The sequence below is a fragment of the Pristiophorus japonicus genome, chromosome 2 (genome assembly GCF_044704955.1).
Source record: "Pristiophorus japonicus isolate sPriJap1 chromosome 2, sPriJap1.hap1, whole genome shotgun sequence".
Taxonomy (NCBI): Eukaryota; Metazoa; Chordata; class Chondrichthyes; family Pristiophoridae; genus Pristiophorus; species Pristiophorus japonicus.
Window position 1 is genome coordinate 169,269,930 of NC_091978.1, and position 16,588 is coordinate 169,286,517.

General features: G+C 41.9%; 1 protein-coding gene across 5 annotated transcripts in view; it reads left to right on the plus strand.

The window, feature by feature from the left end:
- The window catches only part of atp8a1 (ATPase phospholipid transporting 8A1), a 509,869-nt gene that overhangs the window by 40,885 nt on the left and 452,396 nt on the right, over positions 1–16,588 (plus strand). Inside the window, exon 1 of one of the 5 annotated variants that reach the window (XM_070870245.1) lies at positions 6,942–7,019. The exons of the other annotated variants lie outside the window; for them this stretch is intronic. The gene's annotated coding sequence lies outside the window, so the exon portion shown is untranslated. Of the gene's footprint in view, positions 1–6,941; positions 7,020–16,588 lie in introns of those variants that run through there. 5 annotated transcript variants of the gene reach the window in all.

A 16,588-nucleotide genomic window follows, 5' to 3' on the forward strand; every position in this document is an offset into this window, starting at 1 on the left:
TGTTTTTGAGTGGTTACTGAGCCATTGAAGGTGTAACATTTGAGTGTGCATTCTAAAATGAAAAGTTCAGATAAAAAGATAAACAGAAGTTGCAATCATCTGGATTGTGTATTTTTGGAGAAAATCTACAGTAACTTAGCAATGAGATTTCTATTTCTTCAAAATTGTTGCAAACCTGCTCAAGGAACCAATATTTTCTGTGCCTTTATGCCAATGTGAGTTTTGAACTCGTTAATTTTTACCGTAAGTAGCACTTGCAGAGTAGATCAGGATGTTTTCTCCCCTCTTCTCTCGAGCATACGTGCAGCCTAACAACTCAATTGCCGAACTATGGCATGCACATGCACAATTGTGATCTTTTCCAGGCCTCCCTCCAAGCTGAAACGTGCTTGGGTGGTACCTTTGGGTAAGGTGATGACTACTTGCCTGTCCCACAAGGGGGAGAGAGGGGAAAACACCACAACTCCAAAAGGTAAAAATTAACTAGATCAAAAAAGCAATATAACAAATTCAAACGTTTCAAAAGTTAAGTGGCACAAAATGTGGCTGAGTCATGTAGCATCACCTTGCAATAATACAGATACAGAGCCACAAATAAACTCTGCACAGAGTAATGCCCACCTCCAAAGAAGGGAGGATAATTTAAAACACAGCGATTCAGGCAGCCAGGTAAGGCAGCAAGAGCCGTACAGAAAGACAAAAGACTGAGGGAAACTGAGTTCAAGACAAACAGAAGAAATGTAAGCACCAAATGATTCAAGAGTGGAGATGAACAGAGATACAATTGCGTTGGAGAAATGCACAAATTTTAATTTCCTTTCTGTTCAGGAACATTGTCATGGCAAATCAACAAATTCTTGGATATTATCTTTTATCAAAGATTATTTTTGTGTGGTTGAATTTAGTGAAATAGAAATGATTCCTGCATTTGCTGCTCTGATGCTTAATTGCAGTACAATGTGCTGATCTTGGGGAGGAGGGGGTGTATATAAAAAAAAAAACATTGTTCATTGGATATGAGCATCGCTGGCAAGGCCAGCATTTATTGCCTATCGCTAATTGCCCTCGAAGATGGTGGTGAACTGCCATCTTGAACCGCTGCCGACCGTATGGTGAAGGTACTCCTACAGTGCTATTACGGAGGGAGTTCCAAGATTTTGACCCAGTGACGATGAAGGAACAACGACATATTTCCAAATCAGGATGGTGTGGAACTTGGTTATGGTCTTCCCAGGCACCTGCTGCCCTTATCCTTCTAGGTGGTAGAGGTGGGTTTGGGATGTGCTGCTGAAAAAGCCTAGGTGAGTTGCTGCTGTGCATCTTGTAGATGCACACTGCAGCCACGGGTGTGCTGATGGTGGAGGGATTGAATGTTTAAGATAGTGGATGGCGTGCCAATCAAGTGCGCTGCTTTGTCCTGGATGATGTCGAGCTTCTTGGGTGGTGTTGCAGCTGCACTCACCCAAGCAAGTGGATAGTATTCCATCACACTCCTGACTTGTGCCTTGTAGATGGTGGAAAGGCTTTGGGCAGTCAGGAGGTGAGACACTTGCTGCAGAATACCTAGCCTCTGACCTGCTCTTGTCACAGTATTTATGTGGCTGGTCCAGTTAAATTTCTGGTCAATGATGACCCCTAGGATGTTGATGGTGGGAGACTCAGCCATAGTAATGCCTTTGAATGTCAAGGGATAGTGATTAGACTCTTGCTTGTTGGAGATAATCATTGCCTGGCACTTGTGTGGTGCAAACATTACTTGCCACTTATCAGCCCAAGCCTGAATGTCATCCAGATCTTGCTGCATGTGGGCATGGACTGCTTCATTATCTGAGTTGTAACGCACTGACCACTGCAGTCATCAGCAAACATTCCCACTTCTGACATGATGGAGGGACGGTCGTAGGTGAAACAACTTGAACGTCACAGGAAGTCATATAAAAAAAATTGTTTTTATTTTTGCATCCCAATTATTATTGCCATGTGAATATTTCATTAAAGCAATGGTGTCCAAACTATGAAGTGAAGTGAACTATACAAGCCTTATTTACCACATTACAGCAGTGACTATATTCCAAAAGTACTTAGTTGGCTGTAAAGTGCCTTGAGATGTCCGGTGACAGGTGCTATAGAAATGCAAGTCTGTCTGTCTTTCAAGCCTCCAAACCATGGCACTTCAGACCTTTAGTGTTAATTGCTCATTTGCTGGTTTGTTTTGTGGCCCTATAGATTTGGGAAGTGAATTTTGTAACTTCCCTGGACATCAGAAGCAGAAGTTAGTATTTGGTCTCAAGTTTGAAATCTTGGCTTGGATTCAAAATTTCATTTGAGGCGATTTGTTCTTGAATGTGCTTGACTGCTGATGCTAGGGAGAACCTAGCACCCTTCAGGGAAGGCTTAGCATGCTGAAATACATGTAGCTTGCTACGCATGGTACAAGATTTTATTGTAAGTGATTTTTACACCTCGGTGATTACAGACAAAGAATGTTTCCCTTTGTCTGTTCACTGGCTGGTTTGTTGGATCGTCTGTTTTTGAAGAATTAAAAAAAAAACTGGACCAGTTTAAAGAGCAGACCAATAGAACGTGTTCTGTGATTTGATATTTTGTCAGTCTATAGAATGATTCTCGAGAGGCAGCAACAATCCAGCTTTTAGCTCTTCTGCTTCCATTAAGTGGCGTAAAAAGAATGGGAAATTGCTAATGTATACATCCTATTTTTCCTGAGCTAAATTACTGAGCACTTGTCATTTCATTTTTTTTAAACTTAAACATTGTTCAGATTGAAGTTGCAGATTCTGACACACATCCCTATTTTAGCCATTAAATAAAAAGCTTGCTGAATTGAATTTGAAAAGATTTGTTAAATATTTGCACTTCATGCTCTGGACCCATCATTAGTTGCTGAAGTCAGAATCTACATACTGAACCCTGCTTTTGATCTTGTTGTAAATTGAGTGTGTGCTTCTGGTCCCAGAGGCTACTTTTGTCCAAAAGGCAATCTTTGATGGCATGTACTTTTTTATAAGTTAATACCTTCTGAACCAAATGGCATCATTCTTTTCTGATCAATCGATGAATATCTAAAAGCATGACTCAAGCTTATTAGTATTTCAGCAGACATTGTACTCTGGTGGATATTTTCTGTCACCAGTAGACTGGTAAGTTTGGATTATGTTCTCCAGGAGAAAATAGAAGTTTCAGGGATGAGAGAAATTTTGCCCGAAAGTTTGAGGAATGTGACAGTTGGTGACAATGCTATTCACAAAATTTATGCATACAGTAGCTTGTTCAATTCATACATGGGTTGCTCTCACTTTGAGAAACGAGCCAGGAATGTGGGGAAAAACAGTTGGTAGAACCTAATGATACAGATAAATTGTGCTGTGACCAAATGACCAAGAAAGCAACCATGTTCTATGCCAGCTCCCTTATTTCATACAGTACAGGTCCTCATGAGATTTTTTATGTATTGACAAAGTTCTTGGGTGAAACACAAACTATGGTTTATTTTTATACAAGAGGTGTCTCAGTCCTGTTTTGTGTACATTGTTGAATCTGCAGTCCATAAGTTCCAGAAGAGTAAGGTGATCAGTGTTGAAACTTTGGTGTCCAAAAAAATCAGCAAACCTGTGCATTTTAATAGTATACCTTCAGTCTGGTTATGTAAGCTGTTTGTTCCGGTGGCCTATTGGGTGGCTTTCCCTGGTTAAGGTTTGAAAAAAAAATAATGTGGGTTTATGCTTAGCAGTGTATCATTTGCTGCTTCAGCCAGCAAGACAAGGGAGATGATGATGTCTGTTGAAATTCTTAGTACCAAGCCGTTCACATTTGAGATGAGTCGGGGAAAAGCTGACTGACTTTGGACAGGGAATTCAATCAAGTGGAAAATGAATTAATGCCTCCTGCAGGCATCACTGTAGCAGTGTGGGAGGCTGACTTAGCTTTCTGTTCACATATTGGTACAATACAGTACTGCTATTGTAACAGCTCAAATCCTTGATCAAGCCAAGAATGATTAGAATAGTATTTGAGCTTGAATACAGGTGCAGTGTCAAGAATCCAGACTCCGGAATGATCGGTGGCAGGGTCGTCCGGAATCCGTAAAATGTTCCAGAATCCTGACCAGATGACCCTGCCGACCTTGGGGCCTCGCCTTGCCACTGCTCGCAACTTGGGGCCTCCTCGGCAGGGCCTGTCCGCCAGACGACTACCTCCTTGGCGGGAATCCCCTCCCCTCCTTTCTGACGTTATTTCTGGATTTCAGAATCAAACCTGGGCTTGGGTTTTTCCAGATTCGTGATGTCAAAGCAAACGAAAGCCCAGAATCTGGAATGGCCTCTGTCCTGAAGGTTCTAGATTTAAGGTGCTGCACCTGTACTATATCTCCATAGCTGCTGCATTTCATGGAGAAAATTGTGCCATTTTGGCGCTTGGACCAAAAAGCAGAGTTTTACAGTTGCATCCAAAAACTTAGCTTTTAGTTGAAATATTTCTATTATACAATTTAATATGCTCTTATGTTGAATTAAAGTGAGAAAATTTGTGTGTTGATAAAGACATCTCAATTTTATTTTTGTTTTGTTCTGAAACTAATGTTTAAATGAAAATTTACAGTAAAGAGTGCATACAATAAACTAAAACCCCAAATATAATTCTACAGACTGAATTGTAAAAACTAATTAATGATCAAGTTCACACCTGACACATTTTCAGAGATGTTTAACAGGAAAGTAGAAGTTTTATAAGCTAACTTTTCTGCATGCATCCTAGTGAATGGCTTATTTACATAACTATCTTGCAGTAGTGTATCTGCAAGTTTTTGCACTTTTTCATAAGCACATTGTTTCCTGAACCTCACTTGGTATGCTGCTAGCTTTGCTAAACGTTCACTAAACATAGCTTTGCTACATTGGGTTTGACTTTTATTACCAGTTGCACTTTGTGCTTCTTGAACACAACCAATAATTGAACCTGGAATTTGCAGTGAGTAATAACGGTGAACTAACAGCAGTCGCTGTAACTGCCCCTTTTGAAACTGACAGGAAATTCAGAATGTAGCGCAAGTGCATGTAAACGTGGTGATCTGTGCTCCGACACAGACTCTGCTTTGACCCCCCCCCCCCCCCCCCCCAGCCTGTAATCCGAGAAATTGATAAAAACTTGGGCTTTTTCGAGGTAATATTGCTGTTAAATACCCCATTAAAAGTTAGTCCTTGTTGGATTAGGTGTAACTGGGGTTTTAAGTGTATTGACTGTTAACTTATGGTCCTGTAAAACAAATTTTAATTTTGTGGAGTGTGAAATTTCTCCATTATAAGATTTTTAAGGAACTTTGAAAACATTTTTAATATCTTTTTTAAAAGTTTGTTCATATTTCTTTCAGGTTCACCTTTTCCCCATGTGAGAACCCCAATCTTTGTTTTGCTCCCTGTGACATTTCAAGAAGTCTGGTTCCTGTCTGAGAATTGACAGCTTGTTACAGCAGAGCACTGGAGGATATCCCCATTATCTTGCATTGAAACCACTTGCGAGTCGAAAAAGATAAACTTCTCGCCACAGAGATCGCAAGATCTTTGTGGGCAGCTTTCTTCCGGGCCAGCGGCAGTTACCTTTGCTTCGCCGCTGACTGCAAATTCCAGGCCAATAAATTTCCAGTTATTGGTTAAGAAAATTAACCTTCCTGGAAACACATTTGCTCACTTTTTTTGCATTTCTCTGGTGATCATGGGGAGCATCTCTGGACAGCATTGGCACATGCTTTTTTTTAAACTGCTGTTCGAGTTGTGTCCCAAGCTCCAGTCCCGCCATTATTGGTTGTCCTCTTGCTTCTGGGGCCTTTGACAATTCTCCTCCTGTTTCAAGCATGTAGGTATTCAAAAACTATTTTGAAGTCTTTTTACACAATGTATTTTTATGATTTCTGTCTAAGGAGAGTGACATCCTTGTCCTGCTCATCTCCTTTTTACTTTGCATTTTGCTGCTGTTCTGGGTTAGTGTAATGCAGACACCCAATTGCTATATACAGTGCAAGTGCAGACTCCCCATATTTACTTCACAAACTGCTTCTCTTAACTTGATCACACATTCTTAAGCCCATATTTTCATGAGATCCCAAGGCAATTGGTTCCCCAAATTCTGGGTATTTGTAATATGGGGAGAGAGAACCAGAAACTTGCTGTCGGCTGCACTCCCATAATATAACTGCCTCCTTGTTTTTCCCCTAGCCTACTGCAACTGTTAAATAGTCAAATTTAGAGGGGGAGGGAAAGGTGGAAAATAATTTTCAGATGACTTGTGCAGTAAAGATCACTAGCTCTGGACCTGTGATCCTTTCAGATGTCCTATAAATAGCTTGGAAATCATTTCCATTCTTTTGTCTTGTTTAAAGATCCTTTGGAATATTTTTTAAATGTATAGACGATAATTATATTTTTCAACATAACATATGGAAATGCATTCTGGCCTAAAGTAATGATCAAGTACTTCACAGATTAGTCATGGCCCAATGCTTCACGGTCAGCCCACACTACAGGGTATTGCTACAATTGGGTTGTCAAATTTCTACTGAAATGGCCAAGTCTGAATGAGTAGCATGTTAATACTGTAGTACCCTTGCAGTAAAAGTATCAAACAGGTGCCAACATTTCTATACAGCACAACTCGTAATTCTGTTAAAATATAGGCATCCGAAAACTTCGAGGCAATGTATAATTTTTCTGGGTTCTATATTTCACAACACAATTAAATGTACCCATTGAATTACCTTTTAGTATTTTAAGTGCCTTCATTAAAATTTTTACTTGAAGGCTTCCACTTCTCTCAAGGCTGGATTTGAAGTTGATACATTTTCCCACAGCTATAATCTTACAAACTTGATTTGGATCGTCTGAGCATGTGCAGTACCCCTAATTTCCCAGGTTGCATCAGTACTATACTGAGGAATATTTTTTCTATAGCTGCTAGCAGTTTCTGCTCAAGAAAATAAAAGCTGGAGGGAGAATTTCAAAACCTTTACTGAAGTAAGTTAAATTTTTTTTATAAAATGGAATGTCTGAGAATTACTGTACTGAACTTGGTTTTGTTTATATAACTTGCAGAAATGAGAAAGCATGCCCTTTTCATGGACCATTATTTCAATTGTTTTTTAAAAACTTGAATTTTGAAGCTGATTATTCTAGTTGCGTTTTTTAAGTTAGGAACAGTCAATGCTAATCATTGACATCTGAGACAGTATCTATTATGTCCGTAATGTACTTATGAATGACTCCACAAGGTAATGTGTTGTAGTCAAACTGTAGTGGCCTTGGTCCTTTTATTCCTAACTTCAGAGTGAGGCAGCCGCATGGTGGCTCCCCTTTTATACAGCCCCTGACACCAGGGCAGGAAACCCCGGTCTCCACCAGTTGCACCCTCTAGTGGTGTCAGTATGTATATACAGTGTAAACCTTATTGATCGTACATCAGGTAAACAAGTCTCCCATCTTATGCAACTATACAGTGACTACACAGAGTATATCTATAGTCTGCATATATAACCGTATCTAATTCCTAAAACCTGCGAGACATTATTCAAATTGGCGGAGGGGAAGGGTAGACAGTTGAATTTTGAAAGCAAGCAAAGCCCCTTTGAGAGAAACAGATATGATGGTATGGTGGGAGAGAGGAGGAAAAATGATTGAGGGTGATGCAGCCTTGGGTGTCCCACCACCATCTCTTGGGGGAGTGGATGGAGGGTTAATGGTGAGCTTTGAATAGGCCATCCAGCAGCTGAAAAACACTGCCTCACGAGCAGAAGTACTAAAGCATGGCAGAGGTGCCCTTAAAGCGAATCCATGACCTCACCACTTGTATCTAGAAGGAGGAGAGCATGTCAGGGGATCTCGGATGCTGTAATCGTGACCATTTTCAAGAAAAGTGACGACCTTGGACAGCGTGGACCACTTTCCATACCTTGGGAGCCTCCTGTCAGCGAGAGCAGACATCGATGATGAAACCCAACACTGCATTGTGTACCAGTGCAGCCTTTGGTCGCCTGAGGATAATTGTGTTTGAAGACCAAAGGTCCCAAACCTGGCACCAAGCTCATGGTCTACAGCGTAGTATAGATTCCCACCCTCTATGCCTCAAGAGACATGGACAATGTGTATAGTAGACACCTCAAAACATGAAGTACCACCAATGCTGTCTCTGCAAATCCATTGGCAGGATAGGCATACCAACGTCTGTTCTCGCTCAGGCCAACATCCCCAGCATTGAGCCTGGTCAATGCTTCGATCAGCTCCGAAGGGCGAGCCACGTAGTCTGCCTGCCTGATACAAGCCCTCTGCTCAGAGCTCCGTCATGGCAAGCAAGCCCCAGGAGGGTAGAGAAAATGCTCCACGGACAACCTCCAAGCCTCCTTGGGGGGAGAAAAAAAAAGTAACATCAAACCGACTCTTGGGAATCCCCGTCCCATGACCGCTCGAAGTGGGGAAGAAGCATTCGGAAAGGCGCCGAACATTTCAGAGTCTCTTTGTCGGGAGCACGCGGAAGTCAAGTACGAACAGCGGAAGGAGCATCCGACAAACCAAGCACCCCACCCACCCGCCCCACCTGTGACAGTCGGTAGATCCCACATTAGACTCAATCAGCCACCTTCGAACTCCTGTTAGTGTGGAAGCAAGTAATCCGCGACTTCGAGGGACTGCCTAAGAGAAGTAGAATGGTGAGCTAAAATACAAGGGAAAAGGGCAGGTTCCAGGGGTAGGGTGGATAGTTCAAAGGGGAAAAGATAGGCGTGGTGATGGGAGTGAGGGGTTGGGAAAGTGTGAGTGGGAAAGAGGATGGGAAGGAAATCACTTGCCACATTTTGCTGCAATCCCCATCTTAAATACAGCTTAACACACCTCCAACTTACCTTGTGCAATGATGAGGGAGACTGACTCCTAATATATTAAAATGTATATGTTTGCACTGAGCATTTCCATTATAAATTCTTGTCTACTTTTATAATAGAACTGCCTAATGTAACCTTAACATAATTGCAAGATATACTTTGCGGCAAGTTTACACGGGCAGCTTTTTTTATAACTCGACAATTTATAATAGAAAATATTTAAAAATGAACAGTGACTTTAAAATGGATGCTGAATTATGTTTGCATCACCTGCCCTCTAACTCCATTTTACCTGATGACTTCACTTGGTTTTGACTCCCTATGTACAATGCCATAGGGGATTGACGAGTTGTAAATAAAATTATGTTCTAGAGATCTCTTGCACCTGAGTCTCTTGTAGAATAACCCATAATATATTACGGTGGCAGGGATTGTTCATCAAGAATTGTCTACAAACTTTAAGTTTGATGGAGACCAAACAGGTGTGAAAATGACGAGGCCTAAAATTAGGTAGAAGAAATTGTAAAAGCAGAGAAATTCCAACAGATTGGTTTGTTTCAGTAAGCCAGCAGAATGGCCAAGGTGGTGAAAGTGTTTTGAAAGATTAGAGTTGCTTCAGGCTTAGATTTAAAAAAAAACGGAATTGGAGTAATGCACTAATTTAATGGGTGAGCAAACCAAAGAAATTTAATGTTCTTTTCAACTGTCCAAGAATAATGGTGATATTCATGAAACATTATAAGATCCATTTCGAAAAACATTTTGTAATCGAGCGGAACACCATTTTTGATAGAGCAAAATTGTGGCAGATGGATTTCAATACAGATGAGCGTGAGGTCATGCATTTTGGACAAAAAAAAATAGATTTAAGTATTTCTTAAATGGTGAAAAGCTAGGAACAGTGGAGGTCAAGAGATCCAGGTACACATAACTACTAAATTTTATATAGTGCATTTAACATGGTAAAACATCCCAAGTCCCTGCACAGGAGTGATTTGATACACAGCCACATAAGGAGAGAATGGGATGAGTGATCAAAATAGTAGGTTTTTTAATGAGCGTTTTAAAGGAGGAGAGAGGCGGAGAGGTTTAGGGTGGGAATTATAGTGGGAACTCCAATGAGTATAATTCAGCGAGCGCAGGGGTGATGGGTGAGTGGGACTTGGTGTGAGTTAGGATACAGCCAGCTGAGTTTTGGATGAGCTCAAGTTACACCGATGAAAGGCCAGCCATTAAGAACAGAACAACATAAGAATTAAGAGCAGGCCTCTCAAGCTTGCTCTGCCATTCAATAAAATCTTTGTTGCTCGAACGGCAATTTCGCTAGTCGTGTGACTAGTTGCCTGCCACGGTTCTTGAGTTAAATACCAAATGACGCACTAGAAAATGGCGGTACTGTTAATGTTCGTTTAATACAGAAGTAGTACAAGATTCACCACTTATATTTTAGTTACCCAATAGGTCCCTGGATGATTAGTCATAACACTGTTCCGTCAAGGGTCTCTTCCTTGGTGCCGACTTCTGCCGAGTGTTACTCCTAAGTCCTCGCTATGGACTGTCTGAACCTGTCTATCTTTATACCCTCCTTTTCATGCCTAACTAGCCGAGTTGGTGCCAGTAAGTCTGAGGTAATTAGCTGCTTTCCTGCTGAAATTGACAGTGTGTACTCGGACTTGGTGTTGGGGGAAATTGGTTCTGCTTTATCTGCAAAGACCAATGACCTTATGGCCTGTACTTCCACAATCTTCAACCTCAACTTCTTTGCTGACTGACCTCCATATCCTTTGATTCCCTTGGAGTCCAAAAATCTATTGATTGCTGTTTTAAATATACTCAACGACTGAGCATCCACAGCTCTCTGGGGCAGAGAATTCCAAAGATTCACAACCCTCAGTGAATAAATTTCTCCTCATCTCAGTCCTAAATGGCTGACCCTTTATCCTGAGGTGCTACCCCCTAGTTCTAGATTATCCAACCAGGGAAACGGACCCTCAGCATCTCCCCGTCAAGCCCCCTCAGAATCGTACATATTTCAATTAGATCACCTCTCATAATTCCAGAGTATAGGCCCCTTCTACTCAATCTTGCCTCATAGGACAACCCTCACATCCCAAGAAACAATCTAGTGAACCTTTGTTGCACCGCCTCTAAGGCAAGTATATCCTTCCTTAGGTAAGGAGACCAAAACTGTGCACAGCACTCCAGGTTGTGATCTCACCAAAACCCTGTACAATTGCAGCAAGACTTCCTTACTCTTGTACTCTAACTCTGTTGCAGTAAAGATCAACATACCATTTGCTTTCCTAATTGCTTGTGGTACCTGCAATGTTAACTTTGTCAACCAAATCCCTCTAAACACCAACATTTAATCATTTTACACCATTTAAAATCTGTTTTTCTATTCTTTCTACCAAGGTGACTAACATTATGCTTCTTGCCCACTCACTTAACCTGTGTATATACATTTGCAAATTCTGTGTTCTCCTCGCAGCTTACTTTCCCACCTAGCATTAATGTGGATAGACCATTGATACCCTGCTGCAGGATCTGAATTCTCTTGGCAATGAACTTGGTTGGGTCTGCTGCAGTCATTAATTTTAAGGTGCCACAGAGGTAAGAAATAGGAGCAGGAGTAGGCCATTTGGCCCCTTGAACCTGCTCCGACATTCAGTAAGATCATGGCTGATCTGATCATGGACTCAGCTCCACTTCCCTGCCTGATCCCCATAACCCTTTACTCCCTTATCACTCAAAAGTCTGTATCTCTGCCTTAAATACATTCAATGACCCAGCCTCCACAGCTCTCTGGGGCAGAGAATTCCACACATTTACAACCCTCCAGGAATTCCTCCTCATCTCAGTTTTAAATGGGCGGCCCCTTCTGAGACTATGCCCCCTAGTTTTAGTTTCCCCTATGTGTGGAAATATCCTCTGCGTCCACCTTGCAGAGCCCCCCTCGTTATCTTCTGTTTCGATAAGATCACCTCTCATTCTTAACTCCAATGAGTATAAGCTCAACCTATCTTCAAACGTCAGCCCCCCTCATCTCTGAAATTAACCAAGTGTACCTTCTCTGAACAGCCTCCAATGCAAGCATATCCTTAAATACAGACACCAAAACTGTACGCAGTACTCTCGGTGTGGCCTCGCCAATACCCTGTACAGTTGTAGCAGGACGTCTCTGCTTTTATACTCTATCCCCCTTGCAATAAAGGCCAACATTCCATTTGCCTTCCTGATTACTTGCTGTACCTGTATACTAACTTTTTGTGTTTCATGCACAAGGACCCCCAGGTCCCTCTGTACTGCAGCACTTTACAATTTTCTTCATTTAAATTATAATTTGCTTTTTTATTATTTCTGCCAAAGTGGAGAACCTCTTTTCTCACATTATACTCCATCTGTTAACTTTGCCCACTCACAGCCTGTCTATATCCCTTTGCAGATTTTTTGTGTCCTCCTCACAATTTGCTGTGTCACATCTTTATCGTCAGCAAACTTGGCTACATTACACTCAGTCTCTTCATCCAAGTCATTAATATAGATTGTAAATAGTTGAGGCCCCAACACTGATCCTTGCGGCACCCCACTAATCACTGTTTGCCAACTGGAAAATGACCCATTATCCCGACTCTCTCTCCTGTTAGCCAATCCTCTATCCATGCTAATATATTACCCCCAACCCCGTGAACTTTCAACTTATGCAATAACCTTTTTATGTGGCATATTATCGAATGCCTTGTAGAAATCCAAATGCACCACATCCACTGGTTTCCCCTTTATCCACCCTGCTCGATACATCCTCCAAGAACTCGAGCAAATTTTTCAAACAAGATTTCCCTTTCATAAAACCATGTTGACTGCTTGATTGAATTATGCTTTTCCAAATGTCCTGCTACTGCTTCCTTAATAATGGACACCATATGACAGATTAAGTTAAGCTAACTGGTCTATAGTTTCCTGCTTTCTATCTGCCTCCTTTTTTTAAATAGGGGTGTTAAATTTGCGTTTTTCCAAACTGCTGTTCAATTATGAAATATCAATGTTTGCCACTGCATCAACTGTCCCACTCTTTAATCTATTTTCTCAGTCCACTTTAGCCAACTCTGCCCTCATACCTTTGTAGTCTCCCTTATTTAAGCTTAGAACACTGGTTTGAGATCCAACTTTCTCACCCTCCAACTGAATTTGAAATGGTCACTCATTCCTAGAGGATCCTTTACTAGGAGATCGTTTATTAATCCTGTCTCATTACACAGGACTAGATCTAAGATAACCTGCTCCCTGGTTGGTTCTGCAATGTACTGTTCAAGGAAACTATCCCGGATACACACTATAAATTCTTCCTCAATGCTAACCTGGCCAATTTGCTTTGTCCAATCAATATGAAAGTTAAAATCGCCCATGATTATTGCTGTTCCATTTTTACAAGCCTCCATTATTTCTTGATTTATACTCTGTCCAGCAGTGTAGCTACTGTTGGGGGGGGGGCCTATAGACTACACCCACCAACGACTTTTTCCCCCTTATTATTCCTCATCTCCACCCAAACTGATTCAACATCTTGATCTTCTGAGCCAATATTGTTTCTCACTACTGCACTGATCCCATCCTTTATGAACAGAGCTACCCCACCTCTTCTCTTCTATCTGTCCTTCCGAATTGTCAAATACCCCTGAATATTTAGTTCCCAGCCTTGGTCACCTTGCAAGCACGTCTCTCTAGTGACTATTGGATCATACCCATTTCTATCTTTGTGCCGTCGACTCATCTATTTTACGAATATATGCATTCAGATAAAGAGCTTTTAAATTTTGTTTTGTACCATTTTTTTTTTCCTGCTTTGACTGCACTTTCTTATTCACCTTTGTTTATATAGTCTGTCCTTTCCTGTCATGCTCTGGTTTTCATTTTCCCCAGTGCTACTCTGCTCTTTTGCCTTCTCATTGACTTTTTAAATTTTCGCTCACCTGAATCCTTCCCCCCCCCCCCCCCCCAACTAATTAGTTTAAAACCCCCTCTACAGCCCTAGTTGTTCGATTCGCCAGTACTCTCGTCCCAGCACGGTCTAAGTGGAGTCTGTCCCAATGAAACAGCTCCCTCTTACCCCAGTACTGGTGCCAGTGTCCTATGAACCAAAACCCATTTCTCCCACACCAGTCTTTGAGCCATCTGTTTAACTCTGATCTTAGTTCTGCTTTTTAACTTGTCCCCTAGCTGCTCATCATCCCTCAGCAGAGCCTCTTTGTTTGCCCTACCTATGTTGTTGGTACCCACGTGGACCATGACAATTGGATCTTCTCCCCTCCCCCCCCTCCCACTCCAAGTTCCTCACCAGCCCAGAGGAGATGTCCTTAACCCTGGCACTGGGCAGACAACACAGCTTTTGGGACTCACGCTCTTGGCTGCAGAGAACAATATCTATCACCCTAATGATACTGTCCCATACCACTGTTGCTTTTTTACTACCCCCCCCACTTGAATGGCCCCCTGTACCATGGTGCTGTGGTCAGTTTGCTCATGCTCCCTGCAGTCCCTGCTCTTGTCCACACAGGGAGTAAAGGCCTCGAAACTGTTGGACAAGGGCTGAGGCTCCTCCATCACTCCATCCTGAGTCCCCATACCTTCCTCACTCGTCGTCACACCCTCCTGTCCCTGACCACAGATTGAATTTGAATTAATTAATCTAATTGGTGTGACTTGCTCCTGGATCGTGGCGTCCAGGTAACACTCCCCCTCCCTGATGTGTTGCAGTGTCTGCAGCTGTTTCCAGCTCATCAAAGCGGAGCAGAAGTTCCTCGAGCTGCAGATGTGGGAGTCGTGGACCTCAATGGTGTCCACCAGCTTCCACATGCTGCAGCAGTGACACATTGCCTGCTCTGCCATCTATAATGTATTTAATTAATTAGATTGTTTTTAAATTCCGGCCCCTAATTTAATGTCCTTAATTTAAAACAAGAAAAGAGAGGAAAAACTCACCAACCAGTCACATCCCTGGTTTCCTGTGACGTCGACTGTAGTCTCCCTGTTCTCCATTGTCACCCTCTCTTACCTGCTTGTGCTGCTCCCTGCCATAGCTTGCTGCTCGCTCTTTTAACTGCCCGCTGCTCCTCTGGTGTTCCCACATAGGTTTGGGTGTCGGCGCTGCATAGGTTGTGGTAGTGTAGTGGTGTTACTGGGCTCGTAATCCAGAGGCCTGCACTGATGATCCAGAATGTGAATTCAAATCCCACGATGGTCGTATGAGAATTTGGATACAACCTTTAAAAATTGGAAATAAAAAGGTGGTATCCGTAAAAGAGACGAAGAAGATGTTGGATGACTGTTTATATTTCAAAACCAAATAACTTAAAATCTAAATTTGTATGGACTTGACCAAGTTAATCAAATGGGCCTGAAATTTACTCCTTGGCCGCAACCCGGAAGTTAGACTTGAAGGTGTGCCCATTCCCGCTCCCATTCTGTTGCTGTTGTGTTACGCTCAAATTTCCTGCAGTCTTTTAGAATACGCCCGGATGTTAAATGGGCATAAATCGTATGAACAATCGGGGCCCAAGGAAAGCACCAAATGCACAACAGATATTTCTCCAAGTATGAAAATTGAAGTTACAACTCATTCAACCGTGTTTAAGAAATTGCAATCTGAGAAGCGCTTCAATAATTAAGATGACTTGTACTTGTGCCATAAAAATGCATGAAAAGAAGCAGAAAATATTGTATAACTTCAAGGCTTGGCTAGTGTGTACAAGCGGAGGGATTGATAAACAGCTGTAAAAGAGCGAGGAGATTTGGGCGTATTCGGTTTGCGCGTGTAACTCAGTTGCACCCAACATTCCGTGAATTTTTAGACGCCATAATTGATTTGAACCATGCTGACACATGTCTCTGGACACAAACAGAAGTAATTCGAGGCCAAGATTCCCTCAGTAGATTCAACCTAAACTCGGCTGGACAAGGCAAGGTCTCTCAGAGTTGGATGCCAATTGTCCATGCTAGAAGATCTGACTGCCAAAAGAATCTGTAGTGGTTGCAATCTTTGTCACAATGTTTTGGAATTTGTGTTGCACTGGACTATCATTTGTAACTCCATAACATTTCCTGAAGCTGTTGGACAGAGTTCAAGATGTTCGGTGCATTATGACTGATCTAGGATATGGAGTGGTCCAGGCAGAACATGATGGATGTCTCAAACTACAAGAAGGGATTATGCTGAAATAGAAGTGTGTATTGTCAGAACAGAATCAAATTTCTAGAAGAAATAGATCCAACAATATTGAAAATGGGTCTCCGAGACTATGCCTGTTAGATGTCAGGTGTGTTTCATTGGTAACACACTCTACTGAGTCAAAAGTTTGGACTAAAATCTTGAACACTTTAGTCCCGTGCAGTATTGAAAGACGGCTGCACTGTCGTAGGTGCCATCTTTCGAATAAAATGTTAAACCAAGCGGCTGTCTATCCTCTCAAGTGGACTTAAAAGATCCCATGACACTATTTTGAAGAGCAGGGGTGTTCTCCCCACTGGCCTGGCCAATATTTATCTTTCAACCAATATCTGAAAGTGTGTTATCTGGTAATTATCACATTGCTCTTTGTGGGATCTTGCTGTACAGATTTTCTGCCATGTTAAAATATTTCAGAAGTATTTCATTGGCTGTAATGCACAATGGGACTTCCTGACACCATGAAAGACGCTATATAAATGCAAGTCTTT